The 19,548-nt window shown below is 46.3% G+C and overlaps 12 non-coding genes across 12 annotated transcripts; all 12 read right to left on the bottom strand.

Moving 5' to 3' along the window:
* Positions 1-630: 630 nt before the first annotated feature.
* LOC142283012 (U2 spliceosomal RNA) lies at positions 631-821 on the bottom strand. The gene has a single exon (XR_012744777.1). It is a non-coding gene; the product is annotated as a U2 spliceosomal RNA (small nuclear RNA).
* Positions 822-2,208: 1,387 nt separating this feature from the next.
* Positions 2,209-2,399, bottom strand: LOC142283011 (U2 spliceosomal RNA). Its single transcript, XR_012744776.1, has one exon. It is a non-coding gene; the product is annotated as a U2 spliceosomal RNA (small nuclear RNA).
* A 1,387-nt stretch (positions 2,400-3,786) lies between these two features.
* Positions 3,787-3,977, bottom strand: LOC142283010 (U2 spliceosomal RNA). The gene has a single exon (XR_012744775.1). It is a non-coding gene; the product is annotated as a U2 spliceosomal RNA (small nuclear RNA).
* Positions 3,978-5,364: 1,387 nt separating this feature from the next.
* LOC142283009 (U2 spliceosomal RNA) lies at positions 5,365-5,555 on the bottom strand. Its single transcript, XR_012744774.1, has one exon. It is a non-coding gene; the product is annotated as a U2 spliceosomal RNA (small nuclear RNA).
* A 1,387-nt stretch (positions 5,556-6,942) lies between these two features.
* Positions 6,943-7,133, bottom strand: LOC142283008 (U2 spliceosomal RNA). Its single transcript, XR_012744773.1, has one exon. It is a non-coding gene; the product is annotated as a U2 spliceosomal RNA (small nuclear RNA).
* A 1,387-nt stretch (positions 7,134-8,520) lies between these two features.
* On the bottom strand, positions 8,521-8,711 carry LOC142283007 (U2 spliceosomal RNA). The gene has a single exon (XR_012744772.1). It is a non-coding gene; the product is annotated as a U2 spliceosomal RNA (small nuclear RNA).
* A 1,387-nt stretch (positions 8,712-10,098) lies between these two features.
* On the bottom strand, positions 10,099-10,289 carry LOC142283006 (U2 spliceosomal RNA). The gene has a single exon (XR_012744771.1). It is a non-coding gene; the product is annotated as a U2 spliceosomal RNA (small nuclear RNA).
* Positions 10,290-11,676: 1,387 nt separating this feature from the next.
* On the bottom strand, positions 11,677-11,867 carry LOC142283016 (U2 spliceosomal RNA). Its single transcript, XR_012744781.1, has one exon. It is a non-coding gene; the product is annotated as a U2 spliceosomal RNA (small nuclear RNA).
* A 1,387-nt stretch (positions 11,868-13,254) lies between these two features.
* On the bottom strand, positions 13,255-13,445 carry LOC142283015 (U2 spliceosomal RNA). Its single transcript, XR_012744780.1, has one exon. It is a non-coding gene; the product is annotated as a U2 spliceosomal RNA (small nuclear RNA).
* A 1,387-nt stretch (positions 13,446-14,832) lies between these two features.
* On the bottom strand, positions 14,833-15,023 carry LOC142283014 (U2 spliceosomal RNA). The gene has a single exon (XR_012744779.1). It is a non-coding gene; the product is annotated as a U2 spliceosomal RNA (small nuclear RNA).
* Positions 15,024-16,410: 1,387 nt separating this feature from the next.
* LOC142283013 (U2 spliceosomal RNA) lies at positions 16,411-16,601 on the bottom strand. Its single transcript, XR_012744778.1, has one exon. It is a non-coding gene; the product is annotated as a U2 spliceosomal RNA (small nuclear RNA).
* Positions 16,602-17,988: 1,387 nt separating this feature from the next.
* Positions 17,989-18,179, bottom strand: LOC142283005 (U2 spliceosomal RNA). The gene has a single exon (XR_012744770.1). It is a non-coding gene; the product is annotated as a U2 spliceosomal RNA (small nuclear RNA).
* Positions 18,180-19,548: the final 1,369 nt, after the last annotated feature.

The following is a 19,548-nucleotide window of genomic DNA, read 5'->3' as shown; positions in this document are numbered from 1 at the left end:
GGCCGCCCTTTCTTAGTATTTGACGTTCCTTATATTGCGGTATGAGGCTTCGCAGTAGGTTGCAAACATTCATCACCCATGACTGTCCCCAATTGAGCTCAGAAGCTCAATGTCTATCATGACCTCTCTTTTAGAATGTCCAAGAGCAAGCAAACTATTCCTCCAGGAGAGGGCGCCAACAGACTACTAAAGAGATCATCATTACTCAAAGAAAACCCCAAAAACCAATGCATGATAGGAATAAACAGGTAACTTTCTTTGGAGTGGAAGCGGAGAGATCGCACCAGATGCCAATTCTAGATGTTATCACACCTGTGGTCACTGCAGCAGCAGGTGAATCCACTTTGTCCAAAAGGGATCTATTCCATTCAATTGCAAATGATCTAGATAAGACAGAGAACTGCAGCACGGGGACATAGCCGAGTTGGTCAGGTTGAGTGGTGATGAGTTTGCTATTTGGATGAATAAAGAAAGTCAAAAGTGTGAAAGATAAAAAACAAAAGGAGGAAGTGTGAAAAGTGAATGGGCCAAATTGAGGTGCATATGAAGACGTATGCTTTCTTCCAATTCATTAAATCGGGCTAATATGAATCAGGTGAATTGAGTTCTGCTTTTGGAAACTGGGTTAAGAAGGGGTGCACCGTTCCTGGAGGTACTGCAATACCAGGTCAATGCGTGGAGTGGACAGAGCAAGCTCTTTTTCCATCTCCCTGTTCTAAAAATCCATTTAATATATGGTCCCCAGATAGGGGACGTATCAGATATTAAACTGATAAGAACAGATACTACACTTGATCTTAGCCAAAAGGCCGAGAAGCGATAACCAGAATTGGTTTGGGCCTCGAGTGGCACCCTGGCCTATGCCGGACACATCTTGGGGAGAGAGAGCGAGAGGGAGACAAACCCACGCCTACACAAGACATTTTGTCACCCAAGCCAACCCTTGAAAAGGCTGCTTTGCAGAGCCAAAACAAGAAGAATGGTGCGTTTTGCAGCCGCCGCCCACTGCAATGAATCTGAATAACTCCTCCTTTAGGGCGCAAGCAACTCCCCTCCCCCTTGCAGTCTTTCCAATTCACGATACAAAAAGACGGACAGGACAGGTTGCCTGACTTTCCGTCACTGCCACCCTTTGCCATCCTTACCCGTAGAAAGCCCTTTCATCATCCCCAAACCCTAATCTTTTCCCTTTCCTTCCCAGCCCCCAAACCCTGCCCTCTGTACCTTTCTCACCACCCGCTTCCCTTCTCCTGTCATCCCCCTACCACCCGGGAAAAAAAGAGATTGCCCCCTCCTTCCACTAGCCCACCCTCCCACCCAAAGAACAACTTCTTCTGCGCAGCTTGTTTTCTAGGCAGCAGCGCTATTGTGATGTCATCGGGGGGCATTGTGACAAGCCGCCAGTGTTCCGTCTCTTCATGTTGTGCACAGTTCAAACGGAAAATACATCAACAGGCAGACTACAGAAAAGCTTACTATCAAAGGTTAGAGGGGGGCTTTCTCAGAGGGCTTTTTACAGTTTTTCTATTCCCAATTAGCCGTTTAAGTGTACTTATTGAAAGTAGTAATTCTTTCATAGGCCGCCCTTTCTTAGTATTTGACGTTCCTTATATTGCGGTATGAGGCTTCGCAGTAGGTTGCAAACATTCATCACCCATGACTGTCCCCAATTGAGCTCAGAAGCTCAATGTCTATCATGACCTCTCTTTTAGAATGTCCAAGAGCAAGCAAACTATTCCTCCAGGAGAGGGCGCCAACAGACTACTAAAGAGATCATCATTACTCAAAGAAAACCCCAAAAACCAATGCATGATAGGAATAAACAGGTAACTTTCTTTGGAGTGGAAGCGGAGAGATCGCACCAGATGCCAATTCTAGATGTTATCACACCTGTGGTCACTGCAGCAGCAGGTGAATCCACTTTGTCCAAAAGGGATCTATTCCATTCAATTGCAAATGATCTAGATAAGACAGAGAACTGCAGCACGGGGACATAGCCGAGTTGGTCAGGTTGAGTGGTGATGAGTTTGCTATTTGGATGAATAAAGAAAGTCAAAAGTGTGAAAGATAAAAAACAAAAGGAGGAAGTGTGAAAAGTGAATGGGCCAAATTGAGGTGCATATGAAGACGTATGCTTTCTTCCAATTCATTAAATCGGGCTAATATGAATCAGGTGAATTGAGTTCTGCTTTTGGAAACTGGGTTAAGAAGGGGTGCACCGTTCCTGGAGGTACTGCAATACCAGGTCAATGCGTGGAGTGGACAGAGCAAGCTCTTTTTCCATCTCCCTGTTCTAAAAATCCATTTAATATATGGTCCCCAGATAGGGGACGTATCAGATATTAAACTGATAAGAACAGATACTACACTTGATCTTAGCCAAAAGGCCGAGAAGCGATAACCAGAATTGGTTTGGGCCTCGAGTGGCACCCTGGCCTATGCCGGACACATCTTGGGGAGAGAGAGCGAGAGGGAGACAAACCCACGCCTACACAAGACATTTTGTCACCCAAGCCAACCCTTGAAAAGGCTGCTTTGCAGAGCCAAAACAAGAAGAATGGTGCGTTTTGCAGCCGCCGCCCACTGCAATGAATCTGAATAACTCCTCCTTTAGGGCGCAAGCAACTCCCCTCCCCCTTGCAGTCTTTCCAATTCACGATACAAAAAGACGGACAGGACAGGTTGCCTGACTTTCCGTCACTGCCACCCTTTGCCATCCTTACCCGTAGAAAGCCCTTTCATCATCCCCAAACCCTAATCTTTTCCCTTTCCTTCCCAGCCCCCAAACCCTGCCCTCTGTACCTTTCTCACCACCCGCTTCCCTTCTCCTGTCATCCCCCTACCACCCGGGAAAAAAAGAGATTGCCCCCTCCTTCCACTAGCCCACCCTCCCACCCAAAGAACAACTTCTTCTGCGCAGCTTGTTTTCTAGGCAGCAGCGCTATTGTGATGTCATCGGGGGGCATTGTGACAAGCCGCCAGTGTTCCGTCTCTTCATGTTGTGCACAGTTCAAACGGAAAATACATCAACAGGCAGACTACAGAAAAGCTTACTATCAAAGGTTAGAGGGGGGCTTTCTCAGAGGGCTTTTTACAGTTTTTCTATTCCCAATTAGCCGTTTAAGTGTACTTATTGAAAGTAGTAATTCTTTCATAGGCCGCCCTTTCTTAGTATTTGACGTTCCTTATATTGCGGTATGAGGCTTCGCAGTAGGTTGCAAACATTCATCACCCATGACTGTCCCCAATTGAGCTCAGAAGCTCAATGTCTATCATGACCTCTCTTTTAGAATGTCCAAGAGCAAGCAAACTATTCCTCCAGGAGAGGGCGCCAACAGACTACTAAAGAGATCATCATTACTCAAAGAAAACCCCAAAAACCAATGCATGATAGGAATAAACAGGTAACTTTCTTTGGAGTGGAAGCGGAGAGATCGCACCAGATGCCAATTCTAGATGTTATCACACCTGTGGTCACTGCAGCAGCAGGTGAATCCACTTTGTCCAAAAGGGATCTATTCCATTCAATTGCAAATGATCTAGATAAGACAGAGAACTGCAGCACGGGGACATAGCCGAGTTGGTCAGGTTGAGTGGTGATGAGTTTGCTATTTGGATGAATAAAGAAAGTCAAAAGTGTGAAAGATAAAAAACAAAAGGAGGAAGTGTGAAAAGTGAATGGGCCAAATTGAGGTGCATATGAAGACGTATGCTTTCTTCCAATTCATTAAATCGGGCTAATATGAATCAGGTGAATTGAGTTCTGCTTTTGGAAACTGGGTTAAGAAGGGGTGCACCGTTCCTGGAGGTACTGCAATACCAGGTCAATGCGTGGAGTGGACAGAGCAAGCTCTTTTTCCATCTCCCTGTTCTAAAAATCCATTTAATATATGGTCCCCAGATAGGGGACGTATCAGATATTAAACTGATAAGAACAGATACTACACTTGATCTTAGCCAAAAGGCCGAGAAGCGATAACCAGAATTGGTTTGGGCCTCGAGTGGCACCCTGGCCTATGCCGGACACATCTTGGGGAGAGAGAGCGAGAGGGAGACAAACCCACGCCTACACAAGACATTTTGTCACCCAAGCCAACCCTTGAAAAGGCTGCTTTGCAGAGCCAAAACAAGAAGAATGGTGCGTTTTGCAGCCGCCGCCCACTGCAATGAATCTGAATAACTCCTCCTTTAGGGCGCAAGCAACTCCCCTCCCCCTTGCAGTCTTTCCAATTCACGATACAAAAAGACGGACAGGACAGGTTGCCTGACTTTCCGTCACTGCCACCCTTTGCCATCCTTACCCGTAGAAAGCCCTTTCATCATCCCCAAACCCTAATCTTTTCCCTTTCCTTCCCAGCCCCCAAACCCTGCCCTCTGTACCTTTCTCACCACCCGCTTCCCTTCTCCTGTCATCCCCCTACCACCCGGGAAAAAAAGAGATTGCCCCCTCCTTCCACTAGCCCACCCTCCCACCCAAAGAACAACTTCTTCTGCGCAGCTTGTTTTCTAGGCAGCAGCGCTATTGTGATGTCATCGGGGGGCATTGTGACAAGCCGCCAGTGTTCCGTCTCTTCATGTTGTGCACAGTTCAAACGGAAAATACATCAACAGGCAGACTACAGAAAAGCTTACTATCAAAGGTTAGAGGGGGGCTTTCTCAGAGGGCTTTTTACAGTTTTTCTATTCCCAATTAGCCGTTTAAGTGTACTTATTGAAAGTAGTAATTCTTTCATAGGCCGCCCTTTCTTAGTATTTGACGTTCCTTATATTGCGGTATGAGGCTTCGCAGTAGGTTGCAAACATTCATCACCCATGACTGTCCCCAATTGAGCTCAGAAGCTCAATGTCTATCATGACCTCTCTTTTAGAATGTCCAAGAGCAAGCAAACTATTCCTCCAGGAGAGGGCGCCAACAGACTACTAAAGAGATCATCATTACTCAAAGAAAACCCCAAAAACCAATGCATGATAGGAATAAACAGGTAACTTTCTTTGGAGTGGAAGCGGAGAGATCGCACCAGATGCCAATTCTAGATGTTATCACACCTGTGGTCACTGCAGCAGCAGGTGAATCCACTTTGTCCAAAAGGGATCTATTCCATTCAATTGCAAATGATCTAGATAAGACAGAGAACTGCAGCACGGGGACATAGCCGAGTTGGTCAGGTTGAGTGGTGATGAGTTTGCTATTTGGATGAATAAAGAAAGTCAAAAGTGTGAAAGATAAAAAACAAAAGGAGGAAGTGTGAAAAGTGAATGGGCCAAATTGAGGTGCATATGAAGACGTATGCTTTCTTCCAATTCATTAAATCGGGCTAATATGAATCAGGTGAATTGAGTTCTGCTTTTGGAAACTGGGTTAAGAAGGGGTGCACCGTTCCTGGAGGTACTGCAATACCAGGTCAATGCGTGGAGTGGACAGAGCAAGCTCTTTTTCCATCTCCCTGTTCTAAAAATCCATTTAATATATGGTCCCCAGATAGGGGACGTATCAGATATTAAACTGATAAGAACAGATACTACACTTGATCTTAGCCAAAAGGCCGAGAAGCGATAACCAGAATTGGTTTGGGCCTCGAGTGGCACCCTGGCCTATGCCGGACACATCTTGGGGAGAGAGAGCGAGAGGGAGACAAACCCACGCCTACACAAGACATTTTGTCACCCAAGCCAACCCTTGAAAAGGCTGCTTTGCAGAGCCAAAACAAGAAGAATGGTGCGTTTTGCAGCCGCCGCCCACTGCAATGAATCTGAATAACTCCTCCTTTAGGGCGCAAGCAACTCCCCTCCCCCTTGCAGTCTTTCCAATTCACGATACAAAAAGACGGACAGGACAGGTTGCCTGACTTTCCGTCACTGCCACCCTTTGCCATCCTTACCCGTAGAAAGCCCTTTCATCATCCCCAAACCCTAATCTTTTCCCTTTCCTTCCCAGCCCCCAAACCCTGCCCTCTGTACCTTTCTCACCACCCGCTTCCCTTCTCCTGTCATCCCCCTACCACCCGGGAAAAAAAGAGATTGCCCCCTCCTTCCACTAGCCCACCCTCCCACCCAAAGAACAACTTCTTCTGCGCAGCTTGTTTTCTAGGCAGCAGCGCTATTGTGATGTCATCGGGGGGCATTGTGACAAGCCGCCAGTGTTCCGTCTCTTCATGTTGTGCACAGTTCAAACGGAAAATACATCAACAGGCAGACTACAGAAAAGCTTACTATCAAAGGTTAGAGGGGGGCTTTCTCAGAGGGCTTTTTACAGTTTTTCTATTCCCAATTAGCCGTTTAAGTGTACTTATTGAAAGTAGTAATTCTTTCATAGGCCGCCCTTTCTTAGTATTTGACGTTCCTTATATTGCGGTATGAGGCTTCGCAGTAGGTTGCAAACATTCATCACCCATGACTGTCCCCAATTGAGCTCAGAAGCTCAATGTCTATCATGACCTCTCTTTTAGAATGTCCAAGAGCAAGCAAACTATTCCTCCAGGAGAGGGCGCCAACAGACTACTAAAGAGATCATCATTACTCAAAGAAAACCCCAAAAACCAATGCATGATAGGAATAAACAGGTAACTTTCTTTGGAGTGGAAGCGGAGAGATCGCACCAGATGCCAATTCTAGATGTTATCACACCTGTGGTCACTGCAGCAGCAGGTGAATCCACTTTGTCCAAAAGGGATCTATTCCATTCAATTGCAAATGATCTAGATAAGACAGAGAACTGCAGCACGGGGACATAGCCGAGTTGGTCAGGTTGAGTGGTGATGAGTTTGCTATTTGGATGAATAAAGAAAGTCAAAAGTGTGAAAGATAAAAAACAAAAGGAGGAAGTGTGAAAAGTGAATGGGCCAAATTGAGGTGCATATGAAGACGTATGCTTTCTTCCAATTCATTAAATCGGGCTAATATGAATCAGGTGAATTGAGTTCTGCTTTTGGAAACTGGGTTAAGAAGGGGTGCACCGTTCCTGGAGGTACTGCAATACCAGGTCAATGCGTGGAGTGGACAGAGCAAGCTCTTTTTCCATCTCCCTGTTCTAAAAATCCATTTAATATATGGTCCCCAGATAGGGGACGTATCAGATATTAAACTGATAAGAACAGATACTACACTTGATCTTAGCCAAAAGGCCGAGAAGCGATAACCAGAATTGGTTTGGGCCTCGAGTGGCACCCTGGCCTATGCCGGACACATCTTGGGGAGAGAGAGCGAGAGGGAGACAAACCCACGCCTACACAAGACATTTTGTCACCCAAGCCAACCCTTGAAAAGGCTGCTTTGCAGAGCCAAAACAAGAAGAATGGTGCGTTTTGCAGCCGCCGCCCACTGCAATGAATCTGAATAACTCCTCCTTTAGGGCGCAAGCAACTCCCCTCCCCCTTGCAGTCTTTCCAATTCACGATACAAAAAGACGGACAGGACAGGTTGCCTGACTTTCCGTCACTGCCACCCTTTGCCATCCTTACCCGTAGAAAGCCCTTTCATCATCCCCAAACCCTAATCTTTTCCCTTTCCTTCCCAGCCCCCAAACCCTGCCCTCTGTACCTTTCTCACCACCCGCTTCCCTTCTCCTGTCATCCCCCTACCACCCGGGAAAAAAAGAGATTGCCCCCTCCTTCCACTAGCCCACCCTCCCACCCAAAGAACAACTTCTTCTGCGCAGCTTGTTTTCTAGGCAGCAGCGCTATTGTGATGTCATCGGGGGGCATTGTGACAAGCCGCCAGTGTTCCGTCTCTTCATGTTGTGCACAGTTCAAACGGAAAATACATCAACAGGCAGACTACAGAAAAGCTTACTATCAAAGGTTAGAGGGGGGCTTTCTCAGAGGGCTTTTTACAGTTTTTCTATTCCCAATTAGCCGTTTAAGTGTACTTATTGAAAGTAGTAATTCTTTCATAGGCCGCCCTTTCTTAGTATTTGACGTTCCTTATATTGCGGTATGAGGCTTCGCAGTAGGTTGCAAACATTCATCACCCATGACTGTCCCCAATTGAGCTCAGAAGCTCAATGTCTATCATGACCTCTCTTTTAGAATGTCCAAGAGCAAGCAAACTATTCCTCCAGGAGAGGGCGCCAACAGACTACTAAAGAGATCATCATTACTCAAAGAAAACCCCAAAAACCAATGCATGATAGGAATAAACAGGTAACTTTCTTTGGAGTGGAAGCGGAGAGATCGCACCAGATGCCAATTCTAGATGTTATCACACCTGTGGTCACTGCAGCAGCAGGTGAATCCACTTTGTCCAAAAGGGATCTATTCCATTCAATTGCAAATGATCTAGATAAGACAGAGAACTGCAGCACGGGGACATAGCCGAGTTGGTCAGGTTGAGTGGTGATGAGTTTGCTATTTGGATGAATAAAGAAAGTCAAAAGTGTGAAAGATAAAAAACAAAAGGAGGAAGTGTGAAAAGTGAATGGGCCAAATTGAGGTGCATATGAAGACGTATGCTTTCTTCCAATTCATTAAATCGGGCTAATATGAATCAGGTGAATTGAGTTCTGCTTTTGGAAACTGGGTTAAGAAGGGGTGCACCGTTCCTGGAGGTACTGCAATACCAGGTCAATGCGTGGAGTGGACAGAGCAAGCTCTTTTTCCATCTCCCTGTTCTAAAAATCCATTTAATATATGGTCCCCAGATAGGGGACGTATCAGATATTAAACTGATAAGAACAGATACTACACTTGATCTTAGCCAAAAGGCCGAGAAGCGATAACCAGAATTGGTTTGGGCCTCGAGTGGCACCCTGGCCTATGCCGGACACATCTTGGGGAGAGAGAGCGAGAGGGAGACAAACCCACGCCTACACAAGACATTTTGTCACCCAAGCCAACCCTTGAAAAGGCTGCTTTGCAGAGCCAAAACAAGAAGAATGGTGCGTTTTGCAGCCGCCGCCCACTGCAATGAATCTGAATAACTCCTCCTTTAGGGCGCAAGCAACTCCCCTCCCCCTTGCAGTCTTTCCAATTCACGATACAAAAAGACGGACAGGACAGGTTGCCTGACTTTCCGTCACTGCCACCCTTTGCCATCCTTACCCGTAGAAAGCCCTTTCATCATCCCCAAACCCTAATCTTTTCCCTTTCCTTCCCAGCCCCCAAACCCTGCCCTCTGTACCTTTCTCACCACCCGCTTCCCTTCTCCTGTCATCCCCCTACCACCCGGGAAAAAAAGAGATTGCCCCCTCCTTCCACTAGCCCACCCTCCCACCCAAAGAACAACTTCTTCTGCGCAGCTTGTTTTCTAGGCAGCAGCGCTATTGTGATGTCATCGGGGGGCATTGTGACAAGCCGCCAGTGTTCCGTCTCTTCATGTTGTGCACAGTTCAAACGGAAAATACATCAACAGGCAGACTACAGAAAAGCTTACTATCAAAGGTTAGAGGGGGGCTTTCTCAGAGGGCTTTTTACAGTTTTTCTATTCCCAATTAGCCGTTTAAGTGTACTTATTGAAAGTAGTAATTCTTTCATAGGCCGCCCTTTCTTAGTATTTGACGTTCCTTATATTGCGGTATGAGGCTTCGCAGTAGGTTGCAAACATTCATCACCCATGACTGTCCCCAATTGAGCTCAGAAGCTCAATGTCTATCATGACCTCTCTTTTAGAATGTCCAAGAGCAAGCAAACTATTCCTCCAGGAGAGGGCGCCAACAGACTACTAAAGAGATCATCATTACTCAAAGAAAACCCCAAAAACCAATGCATGATAGGAATAAACAGGTAACTTTCTTTGGAGTGGAAGCGGAGAGATCGCACCAGATGCCAATTCTAGATGTTATCACACCTGTGGTCACTGCAGCAGCAGGTGAATCCACTTTGTCCAAAAGGGATCTATTCCATTCAATTGCAAATGATCTAGATAAGACAGAGAACTGCAGCACGGGGACATAGCCGAGTTGGTCAGGTTGAGTGGTGATGAGTTTGCTATTTGGATGAATAAAGAAAGTCAAAAGTGTGAAAGATAAAAAACAAAAGGAGGAAGTGTGAAAAGTGAATGGGCCAAATTGAGGTGCATATGAAGACGTATGCTTTCTTCCAATTCATTAAATCGGGCTAATATGAATCAGGTGAATTGAGTTCTGCTTTTGGAAACTGGGTTAAGAAGGGGTGCACCGTTCCTGGAGGTACTGCAATACCAGGTCAATGCGTGGAGTGGACAGAGCAAGCTCTTTTTCCATCTCCCTGTTCTAAAAATCCATTTAATATATGGTCCCCAGATAGGGGACGTATCAGATATTAAACTGATAAGAACAGATACTACACTTGATCTTAGCCAAAAGGCCGAGAAGCGATAACCAGAATTGGTTTGGGCCTCGAGTGGCACCCTGGCCTATGCCGGACACATCTTGGGGAGAGAGAGCGAGAGGGAGACAAACCCACGCCTACACAAGACATTTTGTCACCCAAGCCAACCCTTGAAAAGGCTGCTTTGCAGAGCCAAAACAAGAAGAATGGTGCGTTTTGCAGCCGCCGCCCACTGCAATGAATCTGAATAACTCCTCCTTTAGGGCGCAAGCAACTCCCCTCCCCCTTGCAGTCTTTCCAATTCACGATACAAAAAGACGGACAGGACAGGTTGCCTGACTTTCCGTCACTGCCACCCTTTGCCATCCTTACCCGTAGAAAGCCCTTTCATCATCCCCAAACCCTAATCTTTTCCCTTTCCTTCCCAGCCCCCAAACCCTGCCCTCTGTACCTTTCTCACCACCCGCTTCCCTTCTCCTGTCATCCCCCTACCACCCGGGAAAAAAAGAGATTGCCCCCTCCTTCCACTAGCCCACCCTCCCACCCAAAGAACAACTTCTTCTGCGCAGCTTGTTTTCTAGGCAGCAGCGCTATTGTGATGTCATCGGGGGGCATTGTGACAAGCCGCCAGTGTTCCGTCTCTTCATGTTGTGCACAGTTCAAACGGAAAATACATCAACAGGCAGACTACAGAAAAGCTTACTATCAAAGGTTAGAGGGGGGCTTTCTCAGAGGGCTTTTTACAGTTTTTCTATTCCCAATTAGCCGTTTAAGTGTACTTATTGAAAGTAGTAATTCTTTCATAGGCCGCCCTTTCTTAGTATTTGACGTTCCTTATATTGCGGTATGAGGCTTCGCAGTAGGTTGCAAACATTCATCACCCATGACTGTCCCCAATTGAGCTCAGAAGCTCAATGTCTATCATGACCTCTCTTTTAGAATGTCCAAGAGCAAGCAAACTATTCCTCCAGGAGAGGGCGCCAACAGACTACTAAAGAGATCATCATTACTCAAAGAAAACCCCAAAAACCAATGCATGATAGGAATAAACAGGTAACTTTCTTTGGAGTGGAAGCGGAGAGATCGCACCAGATGCCAATTCTAGATGTTATCACACCTGTGGTCACTGCAGCAGCAGGTGAATCCACTTTGTCCAAAAGGGATCTATTCCATTCAATTGCAAATGATCTAGATAAGACAGAGAACTGCAGCACGGGGACATAGCCGAGTTGGTCAGGTTGAGTGGTGATGAGTTTGCTATTTGGATGAATAAAGAAAGTCAAAAGTGTGAAAGATAAAAAACAAAAGGAGGAAGTGTGAAAAGTGAATGGGCCAAATTGAGGTGCATATGAAGACGTATGCTTTCTTCCAATTCATTAAATCGGGCTAATATGAATCAGGTGAATTGAGTTCTGCTTTTGGAAACTGGGTTAAGAAGGGGTGCACCGTTCCTGGAGGTACTGCAATACCAGGTCAATGCGTGGAGTGGACAGAGCAAGCTCTTTTTCCATCTCCCTGTTCTAAAAATCCATTTAATATATGGTCCCCAGATAGGGGACGTATCAGATATTAAACTGATAAGAACAGATACTACACTTGATCTTAGCCAAAAGGCCGAGAAGCGATAACCAGAATTGGTTTGGGCCTCGAGTGGCACCCTGGCCTATGCCGGACACATCTTGGGGAGAGAGAGCGAGAGGGAGACAAACCCACGCCTACACAAGACATTTTGTCACCCAAGCCAACCCTTGAAAAGGCTGCTTTGCAGAGCCAAAACAAGAAGAATGGTGCGTTTTGCAGCCGCCGCCCACTGCAATGAATCTGAATAACTCCTCCTTTAGGGCGCAAGCAACTCCCCTCCCCCTTGCAGTCTTTCCAATTCACGATACAAAAAGACGGACAGGACAGGTTGCCTGACTTTCCGTCACTGCCACCCTTTGCCATCCTTACCCGTAGAAAGCCCTTTCATCATCCCCAAACCCTAATCTTTTCCCTTTCCTTCCCAGCCCCCAAACCCTGCCCTCTGTACCTTTCTCACCACCCGCTTCCCTTCTCCTGTCATCCCCCTACCACCCGGGAAAAAAAGAGATTGCCCCCTCCTTCCACTAGCCCACCCTCCCACCCAAAGAACAACTTCTTCTGCGCAGCTTGTTTTCTAGGCAGCAGCGCTATTGTGATGTCATCGGGGGGCATTGTGACAAGCCGCCAGTGTTCCGTCTCTTCATGTTGTGCACAGTTCAAACGGAAAATACATCAACAGGCAGACTACAGAAAAGCTTACTATCAAAGGTTAGAGGGGGGCTTTCTCAGAGGGCTTTTTACAGTTTTTCTATTCCCAATTAGCCGTTTAAGTGTACTTATTGAAAGTAGTAATTCTTTCATAGGCCGCCCTTTCTTAGTATTTGACGTTCCTTATATTGCGGTATGAGGCTTCGCAGTAGGTTGCAAACATTCATCACCCATGACTGTCCCCAATTGAGCTCAGAAGCTCAATGTCTATCATGACCTCTCTTTTAGAATGTCCAAGAGCAAGCAAACTATTCCTCCAGGAGAGGGCGCCAACAGACTACTAAAGAGATCATCATTACTCAAAGAAAACCCCAAAAACCAATGCATGATAGGAATAAACAGGTAACTTTCTTTGGAGTGGAAGCGGAGAGATCGCACCAGATGCCAATTCTAGATGTTATCACACCTGTGGTCACTGCAGCAGCAGGTGAATCCACTTTGTCCAAAAGGGATCTATTCCATTCAATTGCAAATGATCTAGATAAGACAGAGAACTGCAGCACGGGGACATAGCCGAGTTGGTCAGGTTGAGTGGTGATGAGTTTGCTATTTGGATGAATAAAGAAAGTCAAAAGTGTGAAAGATAAAAAACAAAAGGAGGAAGTGTGAAAAGTGAATGGGCCAAATTGAGGTGCATATGAAGACGTATGCTTTCTTCCAATTCATTAAATCGGGCTAATATGAATCAGGTGAATTGAGTTCTGCTTTTGGAAACTGGGTTAAGAAGGGGTGCACCGTTCCTGGAGGTACTGCAATACCAGGTCAATGCGTGGAGTGGACAGAGCAAGCTCTTTTTCCATCTCCCTGTTCTAAAAATCCATTTAATATATGGTCCCCAGATAGGGGACGTATCAGATATTAAACTGATAAGAACAGATACTACACTTGATCTTAGCCAAAAGGCCGAGAAGCGATAACCAGAATTGGTTTGGGCCTCGAGTGGCACCCTGGCCTATGCCGGACACATCTTGGGGAGAGAGAGCGAGAGGGAGACAAACCCACGCCTACACAAGACATTTTGTCACCCAAGCCAACCCTTGAAAAGGCTGCTTTGCAGAGCCAAAACAAGAAGAATGGTGCGTTTTGCAGCCGCCGCCCACTGCAATGAATCTGAATAACTCCTCCTTTAGGGCGCAAGCAACTCCCCTCCCCCTTGCAGTCTTTCCAATTCACGATACAAAAAGACGGACAGGACAGGTTGCCTGACTTTCCGTCACTGCCACCCTTTGCCATCCTTACCCGTAGAAAGCCCTTTCATCATCCCCAAACCCTAATCTTTTCCCTTTCCTTCCCAGCCCCCAAACCCTGCCCTCTGTACCTTTCTCACCACCCGCTTCCCTTCTCCTGTCATCCCCCTACCACCCGGGAAAAAAAGAGATTGCCCCCTCCTTCCACTAGCCCACCCTCCCACCCAAAGAACAACTTCTTCTGCGCAGCTTGTTTTCTAGGCAGCAGCGCTATTGTGATGTCATCGGGGGGCATTGTGACAAGCCGCCAGTGTTCCGTCTCTTCATGTTGTGCACAGTTCAAACGGAAAATACATCAACAGGCAGACTACAGAAAAGCTTACTATCAAAGGTTAGAGGGGGGCTTTCTCAGAGGGCTTTTTACAGTTTTTCTATTCCCAATTAGCCGTTTAAGTGTACTTATTGAAAGTAGTAATTCTTTCATAGGCCGCCCTTTCTTAGTATTTGACGTTCCTTATATTGCGGTATGAGGCTTCGCAGTAGGTTGCAAACATTCATCACCCATGACTGTCCCCAATTGAGCTCAGAAGCTCAATGTCTATCATGACCTCTCTTTTAGAATGTCCAAGAGCAAGCAAACTATTCCTCCAGGAGAGGGCGCCAACAGACTACTAAAGAGATCATCATTACTCAAAGAAAACCCCAAAAACCAATGCATGATAGGAATAAACAGGTAACTTTCTTTGGAGTGGAAGCGGAGAGATCGCACCAGATGCCAATTCTAGATGTTATCACACCTGTGGTCACTGCAGCAGCAGGTGAATCCACTTTGTCCAAAAGGGATCTATTCCATTCAATTGCAAATGATCTAGATAAGACAGAGAACTGCAGCACGGGGACATAGCCGAGTTGGTCAGGTTGAGTGGTGATGAGTTTGCTATTTGGATGAATAAAGAAAGTCAAAAGTGTGAAAGATAAAAAACAAAAGGAGGAAGTGTGAAAAGTGAATGGGCCAAATTGAGGTGCATATGAAGACGTATGCTTTCTTCCAATTCATTAAATCGGGCTAATATGAATCAGGTGAATTGAGTTCTGCTTTTGGAAACTGGGTTAAGAAGGGGTGCACCGTTCCTGGAGGTACTGCAATACCAGGTCAATGCGTGGAGTGGACAGAGCAAGCTCTTTTTCCATCTCCCTGTTCTAAAAATCCATTTAATATATGGTCCCCAGATAGGGGACGTATCAGATATTAAACTGATAAGAACAGATACTACACTTGATCTTAGCCAAAAGGCCGAGAAGCGATAACCAGAATTGGTTTGGGCCTCGAGTGGCACCCTGGCCTATGCCGGACACATCTTGGGGAGAGAGAGCGAGAGGGAGACAAACCCACGCCTACACAAGACATTTTGTCACCCAAGCCAACCCTTGAAAAGGCTGCTTTGCAGAGCCAAAACAAGAAGAATGGTGCGTTTTGCAGCCGCCGCCCACTGCAATGAATCTGAATAACTCCTCCTTTAGGGCGCAAGCAACTCCCCTCCCCCTTGCAGTCTTTCCAATTCACGATACAAAAAGACGGACAGGACAGGTTGCCTGACTTTCCGTCACTGCCACCCTTTGCCATCCTTACCCGTAGAAAGCCCTTTCATCATCCCCAAACCCTAATCTTTTCCCTTTCCTTCCCAGCCCCCAAACCCTGCCCTCTGTACCTTTCTCACCACCCGCTTCCCTTCTCCTGTCATCCCCCTACCACCCGGGAAAAAAAGAGATTGCCCCCTCCTTCCACTAGCCCACCCTCCCACCCAAAGAACAACTTCTTCTGCGCAGCTTGTTTTCTAGGCAGCAGCGCTATTGTGATGTCATCGGGGGGCATTGTGACAAGCCGCCAGTGTTCCGTCTCTTCATGTTGTGCACAGTTCAAACGGAAAATACATCAACAGGCAGACTACAGAAAAGCTTACTATCAAAGGTTAGAGGGGGGCTTTCTCAGAGGGCTTTTTACAGTTTTTCTATTCCCAATTAGCCGTTTAAGTGTACTTATTGAAAGTAGTAATTCTTTCATAGGCCGCCCTTTCTTAGTATTTGACGTTCCTTATATTGCGGTATGAGGCTTCGCAGTAGGTTGCAAACATTCATCACCCATGACTGTCCCCAATTGAGCTCAGAAGCTCAATGTCTATCATGACCTCTCTTTTAGAATGTCCAAGAGCAAGCAAACTATTCCTCCAGGAGAGGGCGCCAACAGACTACTAAAGAGATCATCATTACTCAAAGAAAACCCCAAAAACCAATGCATGATAGGAATAAACAGGTAACTTTCTTTGGAGTGGAAGCGGAGAGATCGCACCAGATGCCAATTCTAGATGTTATCACACCTGTGGTCACTGCAGCAGCAGGTGAATCCACTTTGTCCAAAAGGGATCTATTCCATTCAATTGCAAATGATCTAGATAAGACAGAGAACTGCAGCACGGGGACATAGCCGAGTTGGTCAGGTTGAGTGGTGATGAGTTTGCTATTTGGATGAATAAAGAAAGTCAAAAGTGTGAAAGATAAAAAACAAAAGGAGGAAGTGTGAAAAGTGAATGGGCCAAATTGAGGTGCATATGAAGACGTATGCTTTCTTCCAATTCATTAAATCGGGCTAATATGAATCAGGTGAATTGAGTTCTGCTTTTGGAAACTGGGTTAAGAAGGGGTGCACCGTTCCTGGAGGTACTGCAATACCAGGTCAATGCGTGGAGTGGACAGAGCAAGCTCTTTTTCCATCTCCCTGTTCTAAAAATCCATTTAATATATGGTCCCCAGATAGGGGACGTATCAGATATTAAACTGATAAGAACAGATACTACACTTGATCTTAGCCAAAAGGCCGAGAAGCGATAACCAGAATTGGTTTGGGCCTCGAGTGGCACCCTGGCCTATGCCGGACACATCTTGGGGAGAGAGAGCGAGAGGGAGACAAACCCACGCCTACACAAGACATTTTGTCACCCAAGCCAACCCTTGAAAAGGCTGCTTTGCAGAGCCAAAACAAGAAGAATGGTGCGTTTTGCAGCCGCCGCCCACTGCAATGAATCTGAATAACTCCTCCTTTAGGGCGCAAGCAACTCCCCTCCCCCTTGCAGTCTTTCCAATTCACGATACAAAAAGACGGACAGGACAGGTTGCCTGACTTTCCGTCACTGCCACCCTTTGCCATCCTTACCCGTAGAAAGCCCTTTCATCATCCCCAAACCCTAATCTTTTCCCTTTCCTTCCCAGCCCCCAAACCCTGCCCTCTGTACCTTTCTCACCACCCGCTTCCCTTCTCCTGTCATCCCCCTACCACCCGGGAAAAAAAGAGATTGCCCCCTCCTTCCACTAGCCCACCCTCCCACCCAAAGAACAACTTCTTCTGCGCAGCTTGTTTTCTAGGCAGCAGCGCTATTGTGATGTCATCGGGGGGCATTGTGACAAGCCGCCAGTGTTCCGTCTCTTCATGTTGTGCACAGTTCAAACGGAAAATACATCAACAGGCAGACTACAGAAAAGCTTACTATCAAAGGTTAGAGGGGGGCTTTCTCAGAGGGCTTTTTACAGTTTTTCTATTCCCAATTAGCCGTTTAAGTGTACTTATTGAAAGTAGTAATTCTTTCATAGGCCGCCCTTTCTTAGTATTTGACGTTCCTTATATTGCGGTATGAGGCTTCGCAGTAGGTTGCAAACATTCATCACCCATGACTGTCCCCAATTGAGCTCAGAAGCTCAATGTCTATCATGACCTCTCTTTTAGAATGTCCAAGAGCAAGCAAACTATTCCTCCAGGAGAGGGCGCCAACAGACTACTAAAGAGATCATCATTACTCAAAGAAAACCCCAAAAACCAATGCATGATAGGAATAAACAGGTAACTTTCTTTGGAGTGGAAGCGGAGAGATCGCACCAGATGCCAATTCTAGATGTTATCACACCTGTGGTCACTGCAGCAGCAGGTGAATCCACTTTGTCCAAAAGGGATCTATTCCATTCAATTGCAAATGATCTAGATAAGACAGAGAACTGCAGCACGGGGACATAGCCGAGTTGGTCAGGTTGAGTGGTGATGAGTTTGCTATTTGGATGAATAAAGAAAGTCAAAAGTGTGAAAGATAAAAAACAAAAGGAGGAAGTGTGAAAAGTGAATGGGCCAAATTGAGGTGCATATGAAGACGTATGCTTTCTTCCAATTCATTAAATCGGGCTAATATGAATCAGGTGAATTGAGTTCTGCTTTTGGAAACTGGGTTAAGAAGGGGTGCACCGTTCCTGGAGGTACTGCAATACCAGGTCAATGCGTGGAGTGGACAGAGCAAGCTCTTTTTCCATCTCCCTGTTCTAAAAATCCATTTAATATATGGTCCCCAGATAGGGGACGTATCAGATATTAAACTGATAAGAACAGATACTACACTTGATCTTAGCCAAAAGGCCGAGAAGCGATAACCAGAATTGGTTTGGGCCTCGAGTGGCACCCTGGCCTATGCCGGACACATCTTGGGGAGAGAGAGCGAGAGGGAGACAAACCCACGCCTACACAAGACATTTTGTCACCCAAGCCAACCCTTGAAAAGGCTGCTTTGCAGAGCCAAAACAAGAAGAATGGTGCGTTTTGCAGCCGCCGCCCACTGCAATGAATCTGAATAACTCCTCCTTTAGGGCGCAAGCAACTCCCCTCCCCCTTGCAGTCTTTCCAATTCACGATACAAAAAGACGGACAGGACAGGTTGCCTGACTTTCCGTCACTGCCACCCTTTGCCATCCTTACCCGTAGAAAGCCCTTTCATCATCCCCAAACCCTAATCTTTTCCCTTTCCTTCCCAGCCCCCAAACCCTGCCCTCTGTACCTTTCTCACCACCCGCTTCCCTTCTCCTGTCATCCCCCTACCACCCGGGAAAAAAAGAGATTGCCCCCTCCTTCCACTAGCCCACCCTCCCACCCAAAGAACAACTTCTTCTGCGCAGCTTGTTTTCTAGGCAGCAGCGCTATTGTGATGTCATCGGGGGGCATTGTGACAAGCCGCCAGTGTTCCGTCTCTTCATGTTGTGCACAGTTCAAACGGAAAATACATCAACAGGCAGACTACAGAAAAGCTTACTATCAAAGGTTAGAGGGGGGCTTTCTCAGAGGGCTTTTTACAGTTTTTCTATTCCCAATTAGCCGTTTAAGTGTACTTATTGAAAGTAGTAATTCTTTCATAGGCCGCCCTTTCTTAGTATTTGACGTTCCTTATATTGCGGTATGAGGCTTCGCAGTAGGTTGCAAACATTCATCACCCATGACTGTCCCCAATTGAGCTCAGAAGCTCAATGTCTATCATGACCTCTCTTTTAGAATGTCCAAGAGCAAGCAAACTATTCCTCCAGGAGAGGGCGCCAACAGACTACTAAAGAGATCATCATTACTCAAAGAAAACCCCAAAAACCAATGCATGATAGGAATAAACAGGTAACTTTCTTTGGAGTGGAAGCGGAGAGATCGCACCAGATGCCAATTCTAGATGTTATCACACCTGTGGTCACTGCAGCAGCAGGTGAATCCACTTTGTCCAAAAGGGATCTATTCCATTCAATTGCAAATGATCTAGATAAGACAGAGAACTGCAGCACGGGGACATAGCCGAGTTGGTCAGGTTGAGTGGTGATGAGTTTGCTATTTGGATGAATAAAGAAAGTCAAAAGTGTGAAAGATAAAAAACAAAAGGAGGAAGTGTGAAAAGTGAATGGGCCAAATTGAGGTGCATATGAAGACGTATGCTTTCTTCCAATTCATTAAATCGGGCTAATATGAATCAGGTGAATTGAGTTCTGCT

The sequence above is a fragment of the Anomaloglossus baeobatrachus genome, unplaced genomic scaffold (genome assembly GCF_048569485.1).
Source record: "Anomaloglossus baeobatrachus isolate aAnoBae1 unplaced genomic scaffold, aAnoBae1.hap1 Scaffold_5285, whole genome shotgun sequence".
NCBI classification, from domain to species: domain Eukaryota; kingdom Metazoa; phylum Chordata; class Amphibia; order Anura; family Aromobatidae; genus Anomaloglossus; species Anomaloglossus baeobatrachus.
This window is presented reverse-complemented; position numbering and strand designations above follow the sequence as displayed.